The sequence below is a fragment of the Mesocricetus auratus genome, unplaced genomic scaffold (genome assembly GCF_017639785.1).
Source record: "Mesocricetus auratus isolate SY011 unplaced genomic scaffold, BCM_Maur_2.0 Super-Scaffold_100003, whole genome shotgun sequence".
Classification (NCBI taxonomy): domain Eukaryota; kingdom Metazoa; phylum Chordata; class Mammalia; order Rodentia; family Cricetidae; genus Mesocricetus; species Mesocricetus auratus.
In genome coordinates this window covers 55,149,114-55,162,197 of record NW_024429188.1, presented here as the reverse complement: position 1 = coordinate 55,162,197, position 13,084 = coordinate 55,149,114, and the positions used below count along the sequence as shown (strand labels likewise).

Genomic DNA, 13,084 nt, shown 5'->3' with positions numbered 1-13,084 from the left:
GCTAAGACTCATAGCAATAGTGGAGAGGTTGTCTAAACTAGCTTTCTCCTGTAATCAGATTAGTGACTAACCTGATTGGCATCACAGAACCTACCTCTGTGGAAGCAGATGCAGTGACCCACAGTCAACCACTGGGCTGATCTCCTGGAGTACAGTTGAAGAGAAGGAAGAATCATATGAGTAAGTGCATTGTCAAGAAATCTGCAACTTAGTCTTAAGTGATTCAGAATATGACAGTGATAGCATTCACATATGTAAATAAGTCATGCAAGGCAAAATAAATCAATTATGTATTATCTATATACAATATAGTATATAATCATTAAGATCATATCTTCATATACCCTATTAACTAGATAACAACTATACGAATTTTCCTCAAATTACCCTAAATGCATCATTAAATGACAATAGAATGATAATACAAGTTTCTGTTTATAACCTGTTCAGTCAAGGATTAAATGTGAAAAAATTCAGAGTTGTATTAGTAATGTCATATATATCCTTAGATTCGTGGTTATCAATAAAACATGTTTTATAAACACAATCAATTTTGCGCTTAAAGTGTCCCAGAAAATTATGAATATTGCAGAATAGTCGAATAGTTACTAAACTATTATCGTTGATAAAAATTGGCAACTTTTCTCACTATGTAGGCCCGACTGGCCCGAAAGTAGGAGATAAGCTTGCCTCTGCCTCCCCACTACATGGATTAAATGTGTGTGCCTTCACACTGGTCTTGAAATCATTCTAAATATTACTTATACTCAGTAGTTCTACTGATATACTTTACTTTAACTTATATATAAAAATCAATATTCCAAATTCCATTTTCATAAAAAAAAATAAAAGCAGCTATTTTAAAATTTAAAAATTTAATTTTTCTTGCCCTCTATTTTTCTGGACTTCAAATATCTAAAATGGAAAGGAGAAATTTTGTTTTTAGCACAGAATAATTTTGATAATCAGTTTTCAAAAATTAGGTTTTACAATTGAGTTATTCAAATACCACTCTCAACCACCAATGCTAACTAAACCTCCATCAAATAATGAAGTATCCAAAGAAAATATTTCTAATAATATCAGAATTTTTGGGGGTGTCAGCTCCCTTTTGTATCCCTTACAGGGTCCAGTTAAGGTTCTACAGATGGTGGAGGAAAATTAACTAAGGGGGTCTAAGGGAAAAAATTAACTTACTTGGGATTTCTTCTCTGCATGTTTCTTTATTCTTCCATATATCCCCACAACAAAATGTTTCCAGTTTACATATCACTACAACCAGCAATTTTCCAGCCCTAGTGGGATTCTGGGGCTGGAATTCTTTTGCATCATAAAAGACAGATACATATCTTCACATAAAGAAATTCCTGGCTGTCAGCTCAAAGATGGGAGTGGCTAGTAAACATCCAATGAAGGGGTGGGTGTTGGATTTTGTCAAAGGCTTTTTCAGCATCTGATGAAAATGATCATGTGGGGTTTCTCCAGTTTATTTACATGGTGTGTTAAAGTTACTGATTTTCATATGTTGAACAAACCCTGCATCTCTGGGATGAAGTCTACTCCACCAAGGTGGATGAAATGCAATCTTAATGTATTTTTTCCTTTGATAAATATGTAATCTTTCCCAGTCTTTTTTGATTAATTTCAGTTTGAAATGTATTTTCCCAGCTATACCAGTTTGCTTCTTAGGTTCATTTGCTTGGAATATTTTTTTCCAACCCTATAGTCTGAAGCAATGTCTGTCCTTGGTGTTGAAGTGTCTGCATCTGAAGGATGGATCTATTTTCATATCCATTCTTTTAGACTGTGTCTTTTCATTTGGAGATTAAGGCTATTAATATTGAGAAATCAATGACCAATGATTGTTAATCCCTGTTATTTTGTTGGTGATGGTGGTGGGGGTGATGGTGTGTGTGTGTGTGTGTGTGTGTGTGTGTGTGTGTGTGTCTGTGTCTGTGTCTGTGTGTCTGTGTGCATATTTCTCTTCTTTTGGTTTTGTTGGTGTGAGAAAAATTATTTCCTGTGTTTCCATGGGTCTAGTTAACTTCCTTGATTTGGAATTTTTTCCTTCTACTAGACAGCTGCTATTTAAATTTGACTTTATCATGGAATATCCTATTTTCTCCATCTATGATAGTTGAAAGTTTTTCTGGGTGTGGTGTTCTGGACTGGCATCTGTGGTCTGTGGTGCATCTCTCCAGACCTTTGTGGCTTTTAGAGTATCTATCGAGATCTCAGGTATAATTCTAATAGGTCCACCTTTATATGCTACTTGGTGTTTTTCCTTTGCACCTTTTAATATTCTTTCTTTGTTGTTTTGTGTCAGGAATTTTTTAGATTTAACATTTCCTTTTGACCTATGTATCGATTTCTCCTATCATATCTTCAGTGCCTGAGATTGTGTCTTCCAACTCTTGTATTCCGTTGGTGAAGCTGATCTCTGTAGCTCCTGCTTCACTCCTAATTTTTTCATTTTCAGAGTCCCCTCACATTGTGTTTTCGTTGTTGCTTCTATTTCCATTTTCAGGTCTTGCACAGTTTCATTTTTTCTTTCAACTGTTTATATCTTGGCTTTTTAAAGGGGATTTATTCATTTCCTCAAATCATATGTTTGTGTTTTCCTGACTTTCTTTGAGGAATTTATTCATTTCCTCAAATTGTTTGTGTTTTCCCAGATTTCTTTACGGAATTTCGTCACTTGTGCTTTAAGGCCCTCTATCTTTGTCGTATAGTTGGTTTTAAGGTCTTTTTCTTGTGCTTCAGCTAGGTTGAAATATTCAGACACTACTCTGGTATGATAGCTGGACTCTGATCTTCTATCAGGCATGACATTTCCAGCCTTGAACTCTTGAAAAGACCTATGTAATGGGGCAGCATTCAAGTGAGAATTATAGGACAATCAAATGTCAAAATTTCACTCTAACATCCTTAAACAAGCTTTCCCCAATACCTAGTATTGCCAAAGAAACATGAGTCATGAACATTTAGAAAACAAAACTATGTAAACTGATTGCATTATTATGACTGAGGTGTTTGGAAAACACATAAATCATGAATTGAGGATCAACAGGGACATCTTCTTAAACAACCCTCCAGACTAAAAAAAAAAAACTCTTCAGGTAGATCTGTCCCAGTGCTTTGGCAGCTAGAACATGAGCTTCAAAGAAGGACCAAAAGACAACTCTGCTGTGTGTGGTAGTGCTGATGGTTCTGAGCATTCCCTTCCGGGCTTCCATGTACTCCTCCTGTTCATGCTTTAAAACTGTCATCAGCACTGCCAGCTCATTAATCATCTTTTCTCAACTGTTCTGAAGATCTTCTGTCTCCATGTCTTATACTTTGGAAGCGTCTTCAATGTAAGTGGTATACATCACTGTCTTTGGATTAATGGTTGATACCCTATCACTAAAGCAAATCATGTACATTCCATCCATATTGCCTATGAGCGTGTACTTCCTGCTGGATTCTCTGCCTCCTTTATATATTCCTTTTTTTATCTGATCCTGTGATCTCCATGTCAATGTCCAGGAAGCTACCCTCCACTATTTTGAGGATGAGGCCCATATTGGTGTCTGAGGAGACCCACTCAAAGAAGCACTCCTCAGCATGCAGTCAGATAGTGACAAAGTCAAGGCCTTGACCACAAGCCTGACCAGCAGCACCTGCAGCTCTGTGAGTGTCACCATGCTGCAGCATGGGTGAAGACTGAACCAGACTGCAGCCTCCAGAGCCTCCACCACTGCAGGAGGTGCTATTTCTATCTCATTGAAAAAATGAAGAAAGAAACAAAGAACAATTTCTGTTATTATTATGTTAATAGAAACTTAAAAGAAAGATGAGGTATCATAGGGATTTTTCAGTTTTTAAATTCCTTTAATGTGAAAAAAATGATTTCTTGTACCTCAAGTTTTTTTGACAGAAAAATTACAAGTCACCCGAAAAGCATCCTTTCTAGTTTGGAAATGTGTAATTTTTTTAAAGTGCATTTGAATTGCTCAAACTCAAAGGATTATTCTATTGACATTGTTTCTTGAAGAAATTGGTGCTATTGCATTTTAGATGACATTTAAGTTGTAAGGTTGCACTAAATGCATTCTGACATTTGAAAAAATTATCATCCAATGTTGTCATGAGAAATGCATCATTTTAATCATGTTCATCACAGGAAAAACAGCTTCAAAGTTTAAGGACACCTGTATAATGACCTGGTCTTTTTAAAATCCCAACTTGTTATTTGTGTTTTTAAACCTATCCACACTATACTCTATCTTTACTTGCCTTAATTCATTCCACTTGGTCTGCCGAGAAAAGAACACAATGACTGCCTCCTAAACATTAAGATGTCAAACCAATAAGACTCGGTGACATTTACTCACATAACTAATAGTATGTACTTACTAATATTAAATTCTCTACTTGAAAATGAAAGAGGCAACTCTGAAATAAAAAAATTAGTCCCTGTGGTTGATATCTGTAATAAACTATTAAAAATGGTATTTATGAGATCAAGACTGTTATATGAATATGCAAATTCAATAGCTCCAATATGAAATGTATTAATAGGTTCTATATGCCATTGAGCACAGTATCTCTCTATCCTATATCTTCTATATAAAAATTTAACCACTGATTTATTTCTCAGATGCTCATTGCATATTTCATTTGATCCAAATATTAAAGGAATGTACGGCCTAATACAGGAGACAGGCATTATATATGTGGGAAACAAAATGTCAAATAGATGATTGAGAAATAGATGATACAGAGACAGAAAAAGTGATGCATATTCCAAAAAGAAAAATCAACCCAATGTAAAATGATATAGAAACATAAGGAAGTAAGGCTCTGCTTACATAGAATGATCAGAAAACTCCTCTGAGAGCTCATTAGCTTTTAATTAAAGAAAAAGGAGGTTTTGTTTAATAGAGAATTGAAGGGTCAGAGGAAGTCGCATAAGGAAGATGAGTTTTTCTTTCTCATTTTTTCTCTTATTTTTGACTTTATATCACTTCTCTTCACTTTATCCCTCCAAACCATCCCATATACCCTTTCTTGCTCTCTTTCAATTTTGTGGCCTTTTTAAAATTGTTGTGACATTCATATATGTATATACAAATATATTCCTAAATGTATGTTTTCAGGGCTCATCATATGATATTGGATAAGCAATTAGTATGTTCTTCCCTGGGGAAGGCTACTTCTCCCACTCTCAGTATTCCTTAGTTGCCTGTAGTCCTTTGTGTAGGAATAAGGTTTGTGGATTTTTCCCAGTACATTTTGACATGTCTATTATTGTTGTACTTATTCAGCTCATGTTTAGGCAGTCATGTTGGTAAGACTTAATGGGCGTAGCTTCTAACATTTACTAAGAAACACAATCTCACAGCAAACACCCTGATCTTCAGGCTCTGAAAATCTTTCTGCCCCCTTGTCTGTAATGTTCCCTGAAGAGGGAAGCAAGCAAGAGTCCTATTCAGCCATGATAAGATATTTTAAGGAGAAGAACGAAAAGGTTGAAAATGTCAAAATAGGACAATGTGTATCATGTTTGAGTTTGTGATAGAAGGATGGTCAAGTGGACAAGCATGGCCCCCAAACTGAGATTTCAAAAGCAGACACGAGACATTTGCTTTCAACTCATTGCTAAGCTAAGATTAGGTTTTATTAAAAATTATGTCATAAATAATAGAAATATTTTTGAATAGTAAGAAACAAAAATCGGTGCTTTGAACCTGAAGGGATTAAGAAAAGAAAGGAACCTGAAGGTACTAAGTTGGTTAGGAAAGAAGTGATAGTAACTTTAACTAGGAGGGCACCAATGAGAGGAAATGATAATAACTTTAACTAGGAGGTCACCAATAAGAATGATGGATATCATATTAATATAGACTTTAAAGGGAGACATATGCAAAACTATTCGTGGAAGCACAATTTGTAAAAGAAAAATTAAACAAAAAGGAATGATAAAAATCCTACATACAAACTGACAAAAATGAATAAAGTATTGTATGACCAAAATTTGTTGTAATAGAGAAGAGTAAAGGAACTTCAACTACTTAGAAAAATATTAATAGACATTGCTGAAACAGCAGCAAGATGTAGAATTTCCTTTGTACATGTGGTCCTAAAGTGGAGTCAAATCTTGTCTCTACCTCAGATCCACTACTTCTGATGAAACTGTTAAGGGATGTGAAACTTATAAAACACTAATATACCTTCATTTGTATTTAGGACTGAACCACAGTCAGGATCCACTGTTTCTACTAATGTAGCCAAGAGATGTGGAACTTCCCTTTTACTTGTCAGCCTAAACATTCTTGCTAAAATTTTAAGCCCAGAGTCTTGAACGACCCCCCCCGCCCTCTGCCCTCTGCTTGAAGTGAGTGTGGGCTCTGCTAGGGTGCTAGGGTCCCCAACTCCCTACATTCCCTCCTTGGATATTCTCGAGCCTGCTCTATGCCTAGAGTGGACACACCCTGGCAGAAAGGGCCACCCTGAATCTGCCCACACTATCATCTATGCCCCCTCTGCCTTCCATCCTCTGCTTGAGGTGAGTGTGGGCTCTGCTCAAGGCCTCAACTCCCTGCTTCCACCTCCTTGGATCTTACTGGGGCTGCCCCTCTCCTAGAGTGTCTCAGACCCACCTACACACACTGTGAGACCCATTGGAATATTGGACCTGCTTGAACCCACCAGAAGAGAACCTTAGACCTGTACCCACCAGGAGAGGAAGAGACTCCACATGCACCCACTGCAAGAAGGGATGGGGAGATAACAATATAAAAACACATTCAAGAACAGAAAAACCAATATGACACCACAGAATCTAGGGATGCTACACCAGCAAGACCTGAACATCCCAATGCATTTGAAACAGAAGAGAATGACCTTAAAAACAACCTCATGAAAATAATAGAGGCTTTCAAAGAAGATACAAGAAAATCCTTTAAAGAAATGGAAGAAAACACAAACCAAAAAATGCAAGAAATTAACAAATCTCTTAAAGAAAGTAAGAAAAGCCAAGAAAAAACAATCAGACTGATGAAGGAAACAATTCAAACAGTTCAGGAACGGAAAACTGAAATAGAGACATAAAGAAAACACAAACTGAGGGAATGCTGGAAATAGAAAAGCTGGTTAAATGATCAGAAACTACAGATGCAAGCATAACCAACAGAATGCAAGAGATGGAAGACAGAATGTCAGGTGATGAGGATAAACTAGAGTAAATAGATTCATCGATCAAAGAAAACCTTAAATTCAACAAATCCTTAACACAAAATATCCAGGAAATATGGGACACCTTGAAAAGACCAAACCTAAGAATAATAGGTATAGAAGAAGGCAAAGAAGCCCAGCTCAAAGGTGTAGAAAACATATTAAACAAAATCATAGAAGAAAAATTTACCAACCTGAAAAAGGACATGCCTATGAAAATATAAGAAGCTTACCGAGCACCAAATATACTGGACCAAAAACAAAGTTCCCTCGCAACATAATAATCAAAACACCAAACATACATAATAAGGAAAGAATATTAAGACCAGCGAAGGAAAAAGGCCAAGTAACATACAGAGGCAGACCTATAAGAATAAATCCTGACTTCTTCATGGAAAATCTGAAAGCCAAAAGGTGCTGGATAGATGTTCTACAAACACTAAGAGACCACAGATTCCAGCACAGACTACTATCCCCAGGAAAGCTTTCAATCACTATAGATGGAGAAAACAAGATATTCCATGACAAAATCAGATTTACACAATACAGGTTCACAAATCCAGTCCTACAGAAAGTTCTGGAAGAAAACCCCAACCCAAGGAAGTTAACTACACTCAAAACACATAGGTAATAAGTAATCTGAATTTACCAAAAGTCAGAAATAGGAGAAAAACTCACACACAATACCACCACCAAAAACGAATCCAAAACAAACAAGAATCAACAATCAATGGTCATTAATATCCCTCAATATCAATGTCTTAACTCACCTACAAAAAGTCACAGACTAAAAGAATGGATACAAAGACAGAATCCATCTTTCTGCTGCATACAAGAAATACACATCACCTTCAAAGGCAGATGTAACCTGAGAGTTAAGAGTTGGGAAAAGATTTTCCAATCAAATGAACCTAAGAAGGGAGCTGATGTAGCAATCCTAGTATCTAACAAATTAGACTTCAAACTAAAATTAATCAAAAGAGATGAACAAGGTCATTTCATATTTATTACAAGAAAAATCCATCAGGAAGAAGTCTCAATTCTGAACATCTATGCCCAAATACAAAGGCACACACAATCATAAAAGAAACATTACTAAAACTTAAATCACAAATCAAACACCACACACTTAGTATGGGAGATTTCAGCACCCCACTCTCACCACTGGACACAACTACCAGACAGAAATTTAACAAAGAAACAGAGAAACTAACAGAAGTTCTGACCCAATTGGGTTTAACAGACATCTATAGAACATTCTATCCAAACACAAAAGAATGTACCTTCTTCTCAGTGCCACATGAAACCGTCTCTAAAATCAGCCACATACTTTGCAGTAAAGCAAACCTCAACAGACACAAAAATATTGGAATAACCTCCTGTATCTTATCAGGCCACCATAGTTTAAAATTAGAATTCAACAACAACAGAAATTGCAGAAACCCCACAAACCCATGGAAATTGAACATCACTCCTGGGTAAAGGAAAAGAGCAGAGAAAGGAATAAAAGACTTTCTAGAATTCAATGAAAATGAAGTCACAACATACCCAAAACTATGGGACACTCTGAAAGCAGTTCTAAGAGGAAAGTTCATAGCACTAAGTGACCACATGAAGAAACTGCAGAATAGTCAGACTGGAGAATTGACAGCACAACTGAAAGCTCTAGAACAAAAGGAAGCAAAAACACACAGGAGGAGGAGAGGCCAGAAAGTAATAAAATTGAGGGCTGAAATCAATAAAGTAGAAAAAGGAAACAATACAAAGAATCAATGTAACAAAGAGTTGGGTCTTTGAAAAAATCAACAAGATAGACAAACCTTGGTCCAGCCTAACCAAAAGGCAGAGAGAGAACATGCAAATTGTGTATACGCAGGATTACATTGATGGATTATTGCATGTTTTTTCCTCAATGTATGCTTTTATTTAAATTAGAAACATGAATTTTCACGTCAATCCCAGCTCCCTCTCCCACCCCTCCTCCCTTGTCCCTCCACCAGTACACCCAGTCTCCCACTCCATTCCCACATCATTCCCCAGGGAGGGTGAGGCCATCCTTGGGGATCTCCAAAGTCTGTCATTTCATACAGACTTCTCTAAGCCCTTCCCTATGTGTCCAGGCTGAGAGAGCATCCCTTAATTTGGAATGGGCTCCCAAAGATCATTCATACACCATGGTAAACACTGATCTACTACCCAAGGCCCCAGTGATTTCTGTGGCCTCCTCACTGAGACTACATTCATGGAGTCTGGATCAGTCCCCTGTTGGCCTCTCAGCCATCAGTCTGGGATTCATGAGCTCCCCTTTATCCGGTCAGCTATCTTTGTGGGTTTCACCATCATGGTCTTGACCCCTTTGCTCAACACTCCTCCATTTGTGTCACTAGGTTCCAGGAGTTCAGTTCAGTGTTTAGATGTGGGTATCTGTCTCTGCATCCATTAGTCACTAGATGAAGGTTCTAGTATGACATATAGGATAGACATCAACGTTATCATCAAGGAGGGGCTACTAATGTAGTCTCTCCACTATTGCTTAGTTTGCCAGTTGGTGTTATCCTTGTAGATCTCTAGAGATCTCACCAGTATCATCTCTCTCCTCAAGCCTATAATGACTCCATCTTTTATGGTATATTTCATCCTGCTCTCCTCTATTCTTACCTCGACTCAACCTTCCTGCTCCCCCATACCTTCTTCTAACGACCTCTTATCCCCGTCTCTTTTTCCGGGCTCCCTCTCTCCTCCCCTGATGTTCCCAATCTGCTAAGGAGATCTTGCCTCATTCCACTTCTCTGGGGTATCATGCATCTCTCTTGGGAACCTCCCTGTTTCCTAGACTCATTGGCACTAGGATTGCAGGTTGACACTCCCCTGATCCATGTCTAAAATCCATGTATGAGTGAGTACATACCATGTTTATCTTTTTGTGTCTGGGTTACCTCACTCAGGATGGTTTCCTCTAGTGCCTTCCATTTGCCTGTAAATTTTAAGATTCCATTGTTTTTTTCTGCTGAGTAGTACTCCATTGTGTAAATGTACCACATTTTCTCTATCCACTCTTCAGTTGTGGGGCATCTAGGATGCTTCCAGGATCTAGCTATTACATATAATGCTGCTATGAACATAGTGGAACAGACATCCTTGTTGTGCGAATGGACATCTTTTGGGTATATGACTAAGTGTGAAATTGCTGGGTCTTGTGGTAGACTGAGTCCCATTTTCCTGAGGAATCTCCATACTGATTTCCAAAGTGGCTGTACAAGTAGACACTCTCTCATCAGCAATGGAGGAGTGTTTCCCTTTCTCCACATCCTCTCCAGCATAAACTGTCATTGGTGTTTTTGATTTTAGCCATTCTGACTGGAGTAAGATGATATCTTAGAGTTGTTCTGATTTGCATTTCCCTGATGACTAAGGATGTTGAGTACTTTCTTAAGTGTCTATCAGCCATTTGAGACTCCCCTATTGAGAATACTCTATTTAGTTCAGTACCCCACTTTTTAATTGGATCCTTTGGTGTTTTGGACACTTGCTTCTTGAGTTCTTTGTAAATGTTGGAGATCAACCCTCCGTAAGATGTGGGGTTGGTGAAGATCTTTTCCCATTCTGTGGGATGCCTTTTTGTCTTGCTGTCTGTGTCCTTTGACTTACAGAAGCTTCTCAGTTTCAGGAGGTCCCATTTATTAATTGTTGATCTCACTGTCTGTGCTACTGGTGTTATGTTCAGGAAGCAGTCTCCTGTACCAATTCTTTAAAGGGTACCACCCACCAGAGAATCTGGGAAACAGGGAGGACTCTAAGAGACATATGTATGGTACCAGGAATGGGACAGGATCTACTGAGCAGATTGGGAGCATGGACAGAGGAGCGAGGGAACTGGGAGAAAGAGAGGAGGAGAAGAGGAGGGGAGAGGAGGACATGGGGGAGCACCAAAGTTGACTCGGGAGAAGAATAGAGCAGAGTAGGTTGAGAGATACCATAATAGAGGGAGTCATTATAGGTTTGAGGAGATATCTGGCACTAGTGAGATTTCCAGTGATCTACAATGATGACACCAACTGGCAATCTAGGCAATAGTGGAGAGGCTACCTTAAATTCCCTTCCCTGATAATGACATTGATGACTACCTTATATGCCATCCTAGAGCCTTCATCCAGTGGCTAATGGAAGCAAAGGCAGACACCCACAGCTAGTCACTGAAATGAACTCCTGGAGCCCAGTGGCAGAGAGGGAGGAATGATGAGCAAAGGTGTCAAAACTGGGCAGGTGAAACCCACAGAGACAGCTGACCTGAACAAGGGGGAGCTCATGGACCCCAGACTGATGCCTGAGAGGCCAGGATGGAACTGTTTCAGACCCCCTTAACATGGGTGTCAGTGAAGAGACCTCGACAATCAACGGGGCCTCTGGTAGTAGATCAGTATTTATCCCTGGCATATGAATGGACTTTGGAAGCCCATTCTACATAGAGGGATGTTGTCTCATCCTGAACACATGGGGGAGGGCCCAGGCTTTTCCCAGAATGATATGACAGATTTTGGAGATCCCATATAGAGGGCCTTACCCTCCCTATGGAGCAGAGAGTAAAAGGGTTGGGGGTTCACGGGGTTTGTGGTGTGCAGGGGAGGAGTGAAGGGAGAGGGAGGTGGGATTGACATGTGAAGTAAGCTTGTTTACAATTGAAATAAAAAACATAAAAACCTTATAAAGTATTTTAAGTCAAAATTTCTTATACTATTTCATTTAGGTACTAAATATATATTTTTTATGCTTCTAGGAATTTTAGACTAGCTTTTACAGAACTAAATTAAATGGAACTGTCAAAGGCCAAAGAAATAATTTAAGAAAATATATGTGTAGCAATAAAAATTTTCTATTTTATAATGACTTCAACTCCCAATTTATCATTTTACCATATTTATTTACTTTACTGACATTTTACATTTATCTTTTTTATTATTTTTGTTAAGAGTACAAAATAATGGTTTCAATTATGACAATTTCATACTAATATGACAGTATAACTTGTTTATAACCCTGCTGCTACTACTTTATCGCATCCCTCTTCAACTTTGCACTGGGTACTTCCTACACCCAAACAGTATTCTTTCAATTCACACCCCCCATACATACACATTTCCATATGAAAAGAAAACAAACATTTTGTATTTGCCCCCATTTCCATGTCCTTCTCTTCTTTTCATCTGGCTTATGCCCTTTTCCCCTCAACTGTTCCCCTTCTACTTTCATATATACAAATATATAAAATATATATGCATTCAATGTAACATTTGTTTTTCTCAGTCTGACCTATTTTACTTGACATGAATGTTTGAGTCTACCCATTTTCCTGTAAATGAAATAATTCCATCAGTCCTTATGGCAAAATAGAATATGCATATATATGTGTGTGTGTGACATTTTCTTTATTAGATTATCAATTGAAAAATATCTAGTGTGGTTCCATATCTTGACTACCTTGATTAGGATATATGAATAATCTAAATATTATGAATGGGCATATGAATAGTGCAGGAATAAACACGGGTGTAAATATGTGATATTCTGACTGTGGTAGGTAGTTTTTTGTCAACATAAAATAAGCTAGAGGCATCTGGATAAAAGGGAGCATAGTTGAGAAAATTCCTCCATCAGACTGACCTGTGGGAAATGTCTATAGGACATTTCTTGATTAATGATTAATGTAAGATGACCCAGCCCACTGTGGGCAGTGCCTCCCCTGGGCAAGTAGTCCCGAGATGTATAAAATTTCACGTATCTAGTCCTGTCATTATAGAGGCAAGGGCATGTGAATCTAGGCTTAGGGTAGCTTCTGGGAAGAACAGACCAACTGTGTCAATCGAGAGTC

General features: G+C 38.0%; 1 pseudogene; it reads right to left on the bottom strand.

Moving 5' to 3' along the window:
* Positions 1–3,080: 3,080 nt before the first annotated feature.
* LOC101832751 lies at positions 3,081–3,686 on the bottom strand (annotated as a pseudogene).
* Between the last annotated feature and the right edge of the window lie 9,398 nt (positions 3,687–13,084).